This window comes from Peromyscus californicus, unplaced genomic scaffold (assembly GCF_007827085.1).
Source record: "Peromyscus californicus insignis strain IS unplaced genomic scaffold, ASM782708v3 Scaffold_4__1_contigs__length_199733344, whole genome shotgun sequence".
Taxonomy (NCBI): Eukaryota; Metazoa; Chordata; class Mammalia; order Rodentia; family Cricetidae; genus Peromyscus; species Peromyscus californicus.
The window spans coordinates 83545722-83558467 of NW_026294562.1; the positions used below are offsets into that span (position 1 = coordinate 83545722).

The 12746-nt window shown below is 41.8% G+C and overlaps 1 protein-coding gene across 4 annotated transcripts in view; it reads left to right on the forward strand.

The window, feature by feature from the left end:
- Dcun1d3 (defective in cullin neddylation 1 domain containing 3) overlaps window positions 1-12746 on the forward strand; it is a 44568-nt gene that overhangs the window by 398 nt on the left and 31424 nt on the right. The window contains exon 1 of one of the 4 annotated variants that reach the window (XM_052760890.1): window positions 16-222. The exons of 1 other annotated variant lie outside the window; for it this stretch is intronic. The gene's annotated coding sequence lies outside the window, so the exon portion shown is untranslated. Of the gene's footprint in view, window positions 1-15; window positions 223-341; window positions 534-12746 lie in introns of those variants that run through there. 2 more of the 4 variants (XM_052760894.1, XM_052760891.1) reach the window with 2 other exon arrangements.

Genomic DNA, 12746 nt, shown 5'->3' on the forward strand with positions numbered 1-12746 from the left:
CGGAAGTGATGATGCAGGAGCCGATGGAGGGGGCGGGGCTTCGGGGCGGCCGCCGCCGGTGGGCCGCAGATGAGGAGGAGGCGGCGGCCGCGGTGGCAGAAAAGGCGGCGGCGGCGGGGATAGGGAGCCTGGAAACGCAAGCGGGGATGGTAGGTGGTTTGGACCCGCCGGGCCGCCGTCGTTTCCAGAAAGGGTTTGACTGGAGGAACCTCTGGAGCAGCTGTGAGTTTGGATGGGGGGGAGGGAGTTGAGGAAAAGGGGGGAGCATTGAGAGATGAAGGGGCGGGGGTTCGGTTCCTTCGAGAAAGGGGGTGGTGGTGGAAGGGGAGGAGTGCAAATCAGCGCCTTGTCTGGACTGGTCCCTCTGGAAGAAGAGGCTGTGAGGGGAGCCTGTGGCGTGTCAGGCTCAGGGCTCAGAAAACTTACCTACTGTCCCTGCCTGCCCATCGCCAGCACCCCTCAATCCCGGGCCTGGGGACCTGGGGCCGTAGATGCCCGGGGAGAGGCTGCAGACTCTGAACTGAAAGTCCAGGGTAAGAGCCTTGGGGTAGGAGCCCAAGGGGGAGGTGGCGGGTGAATCCCCAGCTCCCTCCCTGATTTTCCTCCCCACCCCCATTCTTCTCTGTAATCGTTAACAGCCCTGGAATTAAGGGGCTCAGACCTGAAGGCCTTTCTGTGCACCTTTGCTACAAACGATAACCATCTGGGTCTGAGGTAAATGGGGTTGGAGCTTTGCCTATATCCTGTTTAGGAAGTGGGACGGGGTGACAAATGTATTGTTTTTTCCATCCCCACCTCTTATCCTCCCCTATACACACCCCTGTGTCTACTTTAATTCTCTGTGGTTGGGTGACAGTCGTGGTCACCCTCTCTCCTTTGTGGCACTTGGTACCTTGGTTACCTCTTTTGAATTTTGTGTTCAGCCTCTATCCCAGTTCCTAACTGCAAGCCTTGTAGTACTTCAGTTATGGTCTGTGTCACATTGGGGAGTACCTCACAACGCCGCCTGGCTCCTGATTATAATGAGCATTTTCTTTTATGAATACTGGAATTCCAGCGCTCTTGCAAGGATTCATAAATGGCATCATAGCCCAGGAATCAAGGTCTCTCGCTCTAAATACTTTATGTGTGAGGAATTTACATGTTGTCAACTCTTTCCAAAAATGATTTGATGTTAGGCTAATTCTGGATTTCTGTGTTTCTCTCCACCCACACTTCATGATGCACTTCTGAGAACAGAAAACCCCATATTACTTTTTTTGTTTCTACAATTGGACAATAGCTCTTTTATCTCCTTCTCGATCTGTGTGTCTGGCACACTTGTCTTTAGTGACAATGGACTTGTGCTGATTTTTATCTTATTTAACTAATGCTTTGTGTATAACTGGTCTTATAGGAGACAGTGTGATGTATAGTTTTGTTTTTAGCAGAATACAAATCCATAATGGTATGGAAATGTTTGAAGAAAGAAAGAATAATTGGAAAGATTTGTTTATATTTATATTGTTTAAAAAACAAACAAAAAACCACCGAGTAAGTAGTGCCTCTTCTCGCCTCTCATAGGGATCTCAGAGTAAAGGGTTAATGATTCTTATTTTGCACTTGATACATTAAAAAAAAATCCTGTTGATTATGGAACTGTCTTATAAGAAACTTTATGCTTTAAGAAATAGTGCTAAATTTTTGACTAGAAAGTGCATACATTTTGCTCTGTCACTGAATTTGATGTGTAGTATCACTAGGATTATCATAACAGATGTTCTTCTGATTTTGGGAAGAGAGTCCCATCATATTTGAGGGCCTTCAGGCCTGATAAAACAGAATACTTAATGCCTTGATTGTGCAGTTATAGTGTTTAGATGGTTTACAGAAATAAAAGAATTACCTCTAGTCTCACTTTAATTCATTTGGAACCTAGTTTGCCATTGAATGAAAAGTCCAAAATTCATCCATTTAAGACTGGCTATTCAGTACTAGCCAGTGTTTCAGACGCTGGGTGTACAAAGATGAACACAAGCAAAGGGTGCACTCTCATGGAGTTTATCAGAGTGGGAGGTGGGGACAGAGATAATAAATAAGCAAATCTGATTTGGATTAAATGCTGAAGGAAGTGAGTGATGGGATAGAAAGTGTGACTGGGATGCAATTGTGAAGGGAGACCTTCCTGTTAAGTGACTTAAACAGAACTTGAAGTGAAAAGGAGCCAGCCATGCAGAGATGAAGGGAGGACTCTTGGAGGTTTAGGGAACAGCTTGTGCAGAAACTTGCTGGAATGAACTTGGCAAGTTCTAGGGACTGAGGAGAAGAGAGTGGGGGTGGAGTGTAAGTTTAGTGAGTTAAAGGTTGAATGGAGTAGGGTCAGAGAAGTGGAGTTGGGACTCAGGTAGACAAAATATGAATAAGGAGGAGGAAGAAATAGAAAGACTATTTTTTGACTAATTCTGTTGCCTTTCCTAGGGCCTTTATCATTATTTTTGCAGGTTCTGCTGGACTATTATAATTAAAAACAAAAGCAGTTCACCCAGCTGAGAGCAGTAGAGAGGTGCAGCAGTGGTCACTTGGGCTATGTGTTTAGAAATAAGCAGGATGTTTAATTGAGGGCACACCTGTTCCCATAAAATATTTTGCTGTATATGCTGCTATTTAAAATTGCATAATAAGTACTCTGAATGTGTGCTGGTATTGACCTTTTCCATCTCTGTGTGAACTCAAGGTTGAAGGATTGGGCATGTGTTAATAATATGTTGATCTACAAATGACCATCCGGAGCTAAGTTTCAATTTTTTTTTTTTTTTTTTTTTTTTTTTTGTGGGGAGGCAGGATTTGTGTTGCAATAGTTCCGCTCTTTGCCTGGGCCTCCTGGTGAGTAATAATATTTCGAGAGGTAGGTTGGTGCTAAAAGTTCACTCTGGATCACATTAGATAAAGACCATTGTGGGGCCAATTTCCACTGTGTCACCATCTTTGGGTTGGCATAAATAGCTCAGGGATGTAACGTACTTTTGCCTTCATTTGGGGGCATTCATCTTCAGTTTAACCTTATCTTGGACAGATTGTCCACTTGAGAGACTTAAGATGTCACCTTGATTTAGCCCTCTTGAGCTGTATCACAGTAGGCTAAAATGGAAAGAGTATTTTTTTTTTCCTTCTCAACTTCACAAAAGTGATGGGAGTGTTAATCAGTCTTTTGAGCTAGGCAGTTGAGAGACATAAATGTTGCTTAGACTGTAGTAAACTCAGTCTTATAGATGCTAAATTAAACCTTTTGGTGTTCAGTAAAGGCAAATCAGAAACGGTGGACTTGGTTTAGGTTCTAGTACTATAATACTACCTGCAGGTGGCTCCTCAGAACTAACTTGGGTAGAGCTTTCTGTGTTGTCCTGGGGTAAGGAAGGTACACAGCTTGTTATTGGAATGCTAACAGCAAATCTTCGTTTGTAAGTAAATGACTAATGTGAACTGTTAGGACGTGGCAGATGAGAGAGGCATGTACATCTCTATGACTTAGGCCCAGGTTGAAGAGCTTGCCCGTGACTTCCGTGTCCTACTGCCGGCATGCAGTGCTCATTTGGTAGTAAGCAGTCTACTGTTTCTCTTCATTCCAATGGTTTATTACAACTCAAGTATGAAAATATTGTCTAGGCTGACATTTCATCGACCAGTTTGGAGTCTACCTTTTTGTTTTTTTGTTTGTTTTTTGTTTTTTGTTGTTGTTTTTCGAGACAGGGTTTCTCTGTGTAGCTTTGGTTGGCACCTTTCCTGGCACTCACTCTGCTCTGTAGTCCAGGCTGGCCTCGACCTCACAAAGATCCGCCAGCCTCTGCCTCCCAAGTGCTGGATTTAAAGTCGTGCACCACTACCGCTCCGTTGGAGTCTACCTTTTGAAAGGGCATAGAGATGGGTAGGAGGGGACATGAACACTGGGAGAAGCCCTTAGTCCCTACATTGACCAGTAATTCTGTTTGGGAAATGAATCTAAATCTAAGTGAATTTGGAGTCTTGGAGCTGAGTTGGCCTTTTGACCTATGGTGCCAGTCAGTTTGTTTCTTAAGGTTTGGGGGGCTTTTAGACACATTCCAGTGAAAGGCGAAAACCTAAAAACCAGCTGGTGCCACTTGCCTTTGAATTTGTGAGTAAGTTGTTTTGCATTGCCTTAAATGGCTTAAAGTTAATCTGATTTTACTACTGTCTTGATACATGTTCTGTTGTGAGGAGAGTTAATTGTACACTGGCTGCCAGTTGTATTGAGGTGAAGAAGTAGTAACTCAGATTGAAACAATGGTAATTATGTGGTGACTACCGTTTCTCTAACTCTTGATAACCTACAATTACTCTTTGTGTCTGTTTACAGATGTTCAGACCAATGTACCAGGATCAGTTCTTCCTAATGTTGGAACAGTGTTCTTAGCTCTTCCCACGACAGACCAGGTCGATTGACTTTAGTTGATTGTCCCTTAGTTCACATCTAGTATCACTAGTTCTTGTACTTCTTTTTCTGACAATGAAAAGTTTTATTTCTTTGGGGGCCAAAAAGGAGATTTGAGTGAGAGTAACACCAAAAAGTGATGCAAACTGATTCTTTGGAATTATGGTATGCCGAAAGAGGGAAAAATGTCCAGTCTGTAAGATATATGCAAATGGGACCTTATTTAAACACCATACATTGGAACATGTGGATGATGACTTCTACTTCCTTGAGAGTTTGGCCTTGTCCACATCTTTAAGTTGTGAGTTGAATTGTTGGGTTTGGAGCTGAGAGATAGATAGCATAGGAGCCTACATTGTACAGCATTGTAAGCATCATTGGTAAGCATCATCATGTTCCCTTTCTGTCCTGCTGCACATTGCTGAAGCATTTAACCTCAGGACCTGTTGACCGGAAATAATGCTGTCACTGAGACTGTTAGATCTAGACCAGCTCTGATGACTGGCAGATCTCTGATAGCACTCTGCAGGAGGGCAGGACTTCATTTTCAGGGGCTATTTAGCATCTTGTAGCCGTTGTTGGTCTTTCTGCCTGTCAATCCAGGAGACAGTGTGTTGGAGAGATCTGCCCCTTGTTGTAGTAGTCAGAGCATTTACTGTATTGAATGCAGTTAATTCTACTTCATCTAGTCTGGGAAGATGAAAGAAAAAGTCAGACCCCTGCAAAACCTTAGAGTATCTGGTGTAGCTCTGGCTTGGCCTGGATCTCTGTGCAGCCCAGGCTGTCCTGGAACTTACAGGGATCTATCTGCCTGCTTTTGCCTCCTGCCTCCTGAATACTGAGATTAAAAAAAAGCATGCACCACCTGGCCACCACAATGCCCCTCCCTGCTTTTCTTCCCTAGCTGAGGTTTGAGGAAACCCCCTGGAGCAGGAGCATGTGGGCATTTTGCTCTTTTTTTTTTCCTTGCCCCAAAGTTTCATTTTACAAAAAGTTCCTATGAGACTGTTGGGCTTCCATATGTGATTTCATGGTCTGAGGATGAAATAAGTGAAAAGCAATGATTTTAGTTGGAAAACAGCAATTGAGAAAATTAGAGCAAGGAATGGGAAGCAGAATTCACTCACTCTGGTCTTAGTTGGCTTCACAGTTTCTTTTAGGTCCTTATAGGCATTTAGTAGAATTTGAGTCTAATTAAATTCTTGATAGTTGGTCTTCTGTATTCCTTAGTTCTAAGCATTTTGTTACCAATTCTTTTTTTTTAAAAGATTTATTATTTTATGCATATGAGTGTCTTGCCTACATGTGTGTATGTGTACTACCTCCATGCCTTGTGTCTGAGGAGGCCAGAAGAGGTTGTCAGATCTCCTGGGATTGGAGTTTCAGCCCGTTGTGAGCCATTATATGGGTGCAGGGAACCAAACCTGGGTCCTCTGCAAGAGAACCAAGTGCTCTCAACCATTGAGCCAACTCTCCAGCCCCTTGTTACCAATTCTTAACTCTTTCTTCAAGACTGCCTTATAATGTGGCATATATGAAGCAGGATTCAGTAGTGAAATGAGAGTACCCTACTGTAGCAGAGGGTGTGGATGTGTAAATGGAAAGCTGGAGTTTCCCCAGAGTGTTTTCTGAAGGCACCAAATTATATTCAAGTGGGAGTGGAGACTTCAGCACCCCGACTTCTTTCAGTTTACTGAGACAGGGTCTTCATATGTAGCCCAGGCTGGCCTCAAACTCAAAGATCTCCTCTCTCATCCTCCTAAGTGATGTTGGAATTGTATGGTATCACCATGCCTTGCTTCTAAGCTCTTAGATAACTAGTGGGTGTGGTTTAGTAATAGCTGTGCAAAATGCTGAATTGTATATGGTTGTATTCCTAGTGACCTGCTATAGAATCCAAGTAGGAAAGCCCAAGCATCCTTATTGACAGCAGTTTGATGTAAATAAATAGTCATAGTATTTACACAAGCCATTATTTCTTGTTAAGAAGTGCTGGCTTCAGCTCGACATTTGCTTTAGCCAGACATAGTATCACACACTTGTAGTCCCCATGCTCAGGGGGCTGAGGCAGCATTGTTACAAGTTTGATCCAACCTGGAGGCAGAGCTCTATAGCATGACTCTGTTCCAAACAAAACAAAAACATCTGTACTGGCTTCATGTCCCACACTTGTAGTTCTGTACTCTTCAGTACTTAACTTAGGTGGAGGCAGGAGGATCAGAAGTTCAGGGTCATCCTCAGCTACAAAGAGCTTTTGAGGCCAGCCTGGGCTATGTGAAATCTTATCACAAAAACCAAACACACCTCCACTCCTTCACATTTGCTTTATATCCACTGGGTACTGTTTAAACAAGAGGAGAAAGTCAGGACACCTCAGAGAAGATGCTAAGACTAGCAGCATAGGTCCTAGGAGGCAGGACCAGGGATATGATAATACTCTTAGGCCCTTTAAAGAGACAGTTTTTCCTAACTGTGGTGGTGGTTTCAGGAGTGGTGAGTTATATGGTGAAAGCTCTATTAATTTTTAAGAATATTTTCATGGTTCTTTTGTCTTTGTAAATCAGTTTTTTGAAGTAACTAGTCACTTACCTAATAATCATTTGCTCAAAACTGTCGTTGAAAGGCTCATGCTCATGGGAAGAATTCTACTTTGGGCTTCCTAACTTTCAGTGAGTAGTTCAGTTGAGGTGGGTGAAGTAGCCAGAGTTGTAAGTGGGGATATCCTGGAAAGGGTATGGATAGTGGGGAAGAGACTTTTCTATCTCCAGGGAGCATCACTCACCAGGAGGGCTGGGGACCTGATCTCCATGAGAACATGTGTTTCTGCTGTGGAGAAGAGTGTAGGGATGCAGTGGATGGTGTGACTATACTAGTCTTTGCAGTTGATTGGGCATTTGTGATGGGCTGCTTATGGCTGCTGGAGTCATTTTTTTCCACTATTTTTTTTTTCTTTTTGTCATTTAGGACTTGATATTTTTTTAAAAAATATTTTTATTATTTAAAACTTGAATTCACAAATCAGAAGCTGGTGAGATGAGAAATATAATAATGTCCTTGGGCTCGTTAGTCTGGATAAAGTGCATAATGAAGAAGACACTAGGTGGTGGTTATTGTTATTTAACAACATTGCTCTGGAGGTGGCACCAGTTACTTGTGAATGCTTGAGATAACTCCTGACTGACCTTCTTTTGGGAACAACTACAAATGTGAAATAACAGCCAAAGCTATTGAAGAAAATCATTTTAAACTCTATTTCTACAACATTTGTGTTTTCTTTGGCAGGTCCGAATAGTTCTTTAGTGTTTTTACCCCTATGGTTTATTTTCATTTTTGTATGTGTGTTTGTGTAATTGTATTTGTGTGTGTGTGTGTGTGTATGTGTATGTGTATATGTATATGTGTGTACGCGTGTGTGAAGAGAGCATCCCTGGAGCTGGAGTTACAGGCAGTTGTGAGTAGCCCAATGTGGGTGTTGGAAATGAACTTAGGTACTGTGGAAGAACAGTATATGCTCTTAAACTACTGAGCCATGTCTCCAGCCCTAGTTTTCCTTCTGAAAGATTTTTATTCTACAGGGTACTTGTGGATCTGACTGAAGACCTGATTTCCTAGTGTTGAAAATGGCAAACAGTACTCTTGAACTGGTGACAGGCATAGATTCTGTGATTACATCAAGCAGTAAAGTGTCTTGTGAGCTTTGGTGAAGTTGGTTTTAATGTGTGCATCTGTTTCTGAGGTTACTAACTACATTGTTCCAACAGTGTTCTGGCAGTAACTGAGTGTCCAGCAACTCAGCTCTGATACTGTCTGGAATTAGCACAGACCCCACATGCCAATGATTCAGTCTTACAAGATTGTGCCACTTAGATGCTAGCTGTGGGTATTCCCAAGTTATCCTAACTTGGGGTTCCCACAGCCACTCCCCTGTCAGGTTTCACATTATGCTAGCACGATTCATAGAACTCAAGCAGTGTATGATAATTAGGATTCCTTCTCCTCCTCTTTGGTTTTTTGATAAAGGGTTTATCTGTGTAACAGCTCTGGCTGTCCTGAATCTCGATTTGTAGACCAGGCTGGCCTCGAACTCACAGAAATCTGCCTGCCTCTGCCTCCCAAGTGCTGGGATTAAAAAGGTGTGCACCACCACTACCACCACGACCACTGCCCGGTAGTATTTCAATTTATTTATTTATTTTTATTTTTATTTTTGTTTTTATAAAGTCTGTAACAGCCAATGGCAGCAGGAGTAGTAGCTACAGCCCTGTAGCATCCAGAGAGGTTCTTTTTAGGAGTCTCTGGTCAGGTGAAACCAAGTGCTGAAGAAAAGAATTTCAGGACAAGTTTGTATGAAGCAGATCTAGGTTATTAACAAAGAGTTTATCATAGACTCAAGAATTGGCATCAAAGAGGGAAGAGGTGTTTGGGGAAAAGATGATATATATACACACAAGTGTGGCCATGGACTTTTCGAGAGTCTCCCCAAAGTGTCAGCAGTAGCTGTATATATAATTTTGGTGGTTTTGAAATTACATTGTTCAAAAAATTTAAAAATTAAATAAGAATGTTTGGGTATAGTTATTCCTAGCCAAGCTTGCAGTTAAAGGGCACTTGTTGCTCTTCTGGAGGACCCAGGTTCGATTCCTAGCACCTTAACAACTGTTTGTAACTCCATTTCCAGGTGATCTGATCCCCTGTTTGGCCTCTTTGGGCACTAGGCACACATGTGCTCATACATGCATACAGGCAAAACACCTATAAACTTAAACAAATTAAAGCAACAACAACAAAACAGGTTTAAAAAAAAAAAAAAAAACAGCCAGTCAGTGCTGGAGAGGTGGCGCAGTAGTTCAGAGCACTTGTTGCTTTTACAGAGGACCAAGGTTCAGTTCCCAGCATCCATATGGCAGCTCACAACTGTCTTTAACTTCAATTTCGGGGCTCCTCTGCCTCCTTCTGACCTCCACAGGCACACATGTGATATACAATACGTATAATAAGACATATTTTTACTTTAATATGGTTTGTGAGATATTTATTATTATTTTGTTTTTTTGAGACAGGTTCTCTGCATAGTCCTGGGTGTCCTTGGAACTCACTATGTAGATCAGGCTGGCCTCAAACTCATAGAGATACTCCTGGCTCTACCTTTGCCTCTGGAGTACTAGGATTCCAGGCAAGTGCCACCAAGTCCAGCTACTTAATTTTGATTTTCTCAATCCAAGGGCTTGGGGGGCTCTTTTCCTTTCCATATTCCTTTAATGTTTATTGTGTTTCTATTCTGCCTTAATTTGGCTGGGAATGTAGCTTGTATATGCTTACTCATATAAAGCCTTGGGTTGAACCCATGCTTCCCCTCAACCCTCCAAAAAGAGAGGCAGATACTTTTGGTCTATGTATGTAGTTCTCTTAGGAGACTGAGGCAGAAGGATGACTTGAGCCCAGTTGTTCCAGAGCAGCCACACTGATGTAGAGGGCAATAGATGGCTTGAAAGTGCACTATCTATTGCTCTGTAGATGTGTGCTGCCATTATGAACCTAATCATACCCTGTGCCCCAACGAGCTAATAAACTAAATGATCAAAATTAATAGAGAAAAGCAAAATGAAATACACAAACAAACAAACAGGATATTTATTCAGTGTAGCCACATTTGAGAGAGTGAAAAAGATCCAGCAACCTCACACTACCCGCCCTCCTGCAACCCCCATTCAATTGGTCCTGATTTGAGGGTAAACTTTAATTAAAAAGAAGGCCAGTGATATGCATAACTAAACAAGTTGTGGTCCCCTCCTCACTGTTTTCACACTCTAGTCAAATGAAGGGTTGTAATCTTCCCTAGAACAAGTTTCTTTTTTGCCTCAAAGTTTTCCCTCTGGCTGCCCTTGGACCTTCAGATATTACCCCCTTTAAGATTCCTAGGGGAATTCTAATTCCTTGGGATCCAGGCAGACCAGTCACACCAGCCTTCCAGCAAGTGTCTGTGCTCACCAACTTGAAAATTCTCAGTCCTCATTGATTGATTGTGCTTCCTACTTGTCGCTGCTGCTGCTGCTGCTGTTGCTGTTGTTGGTGGTGGTGTGTTTGTGTGTGTGTTTCCTAGCTGGGCATGGTCAGAGATATTTCTGGGTTTTGAGATTTCATTATATACGCGTGGTTATTGGCTCTTGGTGGTTGAATTCTTGTTTCCCACTGCCTATCTCTGAGAAAATAGGACCTAAAATGAGATTTCATGCTTGTTTTCCTGGCTTGACTAGTCCTCCCTTGAAACCTCTGAGGGTCTACCTTAAAATCACCCTGTAAATTCAGGTGTGATCCAAGGTGTCTTTCCCCCCATAATGAAAGCTATGTCAGGAAATTTCAAGGGTTTGAAAAACTGGAAGAAACCAGAGATAGCCATTTATTATTATTATTATTATTATTATTATTATTATTATTATTATCATTATTATTATTATTATTTATTCCACTTTAATTATCCATTTGTGTGTTTTTCTTGTTTTCTGAAACAGAATTTCAAACTATCTCAGGCTAGCCTGAGACTCTCTATGTAGTCCAGGCTGTCCAACCTCAAATACAGAACAATCTTCCTGCTTCATCCTCCCCAGTGCTGGGATTACAGATACGATCCAGCATACCTGGCTTTGATCTCCCATTTTGTAGGCTAAGTAATTCTGGAGTAATGCTAGCTATTCCTTGTTTGGGGTTATAAGAAGCAGACTCAGTATAGTATGAAAAGCATTCCTAGAGTGTGCTATATTCCTGAACTTCACAGATGCTAATGCTAGACCTCCCAATGTCAGAAACAAGGTGACTTGCTGGTACAGCCTTCATCTTACTCTCAATTACATTTATTTGTTTATTTATTTATGTATTTGAGACAGAGTCTCACTATATAGTCCTGGGTTGCCTGGAGCTTACTATTTAGACGAGAATAGCCTTGAACTCAGAGATCCACCTGCCTCTCCTTCCCACGTGATAGGATTAAAGGCATGTGTTCCATGTTACTTTTTAATAAGAAAAATGTTTGGATATACATAATCATTGGTTAAAAGCACAAATCTAGAGGTAGCACTCTGGTTGTAAGTCTAAACTTTACTAGTCACTTGGAATTTGGGTGAGCCACATCTCTAAGACTCAGGTCTATTATGTGTCAAGTGAAATTCATCACAGTAAATAGTTGTAATGATTGTTAGTGCGTTAGAATAACATGATACATGTGTCATATAAAAAGCTTTATTATTATTATTATTATTATTATTATTATTATTATTATTATTATTACTATATGGCATATGTAGCTAATCTTACCTGCTTACCTGGATTGCAGTTCCTAAGAAGGGGCTATATTATTCTACCTCCTATAATAGAGTATATAAAGCATTGCTAGGTCTACAGTTATCTATCACTTGAAAATAAAACCTGTCCTCAGGGTATCTGGGAAATAAATACATGAGTGACTCTAATGGAAACTTCCAAATTGTTTCCAAAGCTGTTCTAAAAATTAGATATGGAAAATCTTCCCCTGAAATCCTATAGAGCAGTGCTTCTCAACCTTCCTAATGATGAGACCCTTTAATATTGTTCCTCATGTTGTGGTGGCCCCCAACCATAAAATTGTTTTCCTTGCTACTTTGTAACTGTAATTTTGCTACTGTTATGAATAATAATAATGTAAATATCTGATATGCAGGATAGTTTTAGGTGACCCCTGTGAAAGGGTCATTTGACACTCCCCTCCACCCCACCCCCCAACTCCCTGCAAAGGGGCCTCAACCCATGGGTTGAAAACCATTGCTATAGAGCCTGTGTGAGTCTAGCAGTGGGGATAAAGGTTGAAGATACTGTTGGGTCTAAAATTGGGACGCTGATCCAGGAGACATTTTTATCTTTGGCCATATGCCTTGAAGTTCAGTGAGTTGGACAAGCCTTCTTGAGACTTTGGATGGAAACAGATTTGTTTTAGCCAGTCCAGATTATCTAAGAAGATCAGCTGCTAAGTACCATGTTGTGCCTGTTGTTTGTAGGGAAAAGTGAAAAGCCCAGGCCTGCTTCAGGCTCATTTGCTGGTGAACTGAGTCCAGGTCCCTAAAACTCCTGGAGAGTCTGTTCTAGGAGACCACTGATGTACAGAGTGTCCTTTGCTCTGTCTGTACTCTGCTACTAGTTGCTGTGTCTTTATGCAGTCACATCCCCTCTGTGCTTTTTTTTAACTGGGATGCAAAGGATTAGGATTAATTTACTGTTTTTTTGTTTTTTTGTTTTTTCGAGACAGGGTTTCTCTGTGTAGCTTTGCGCCTTTCCTGGATCTCGCTCTGTAGAC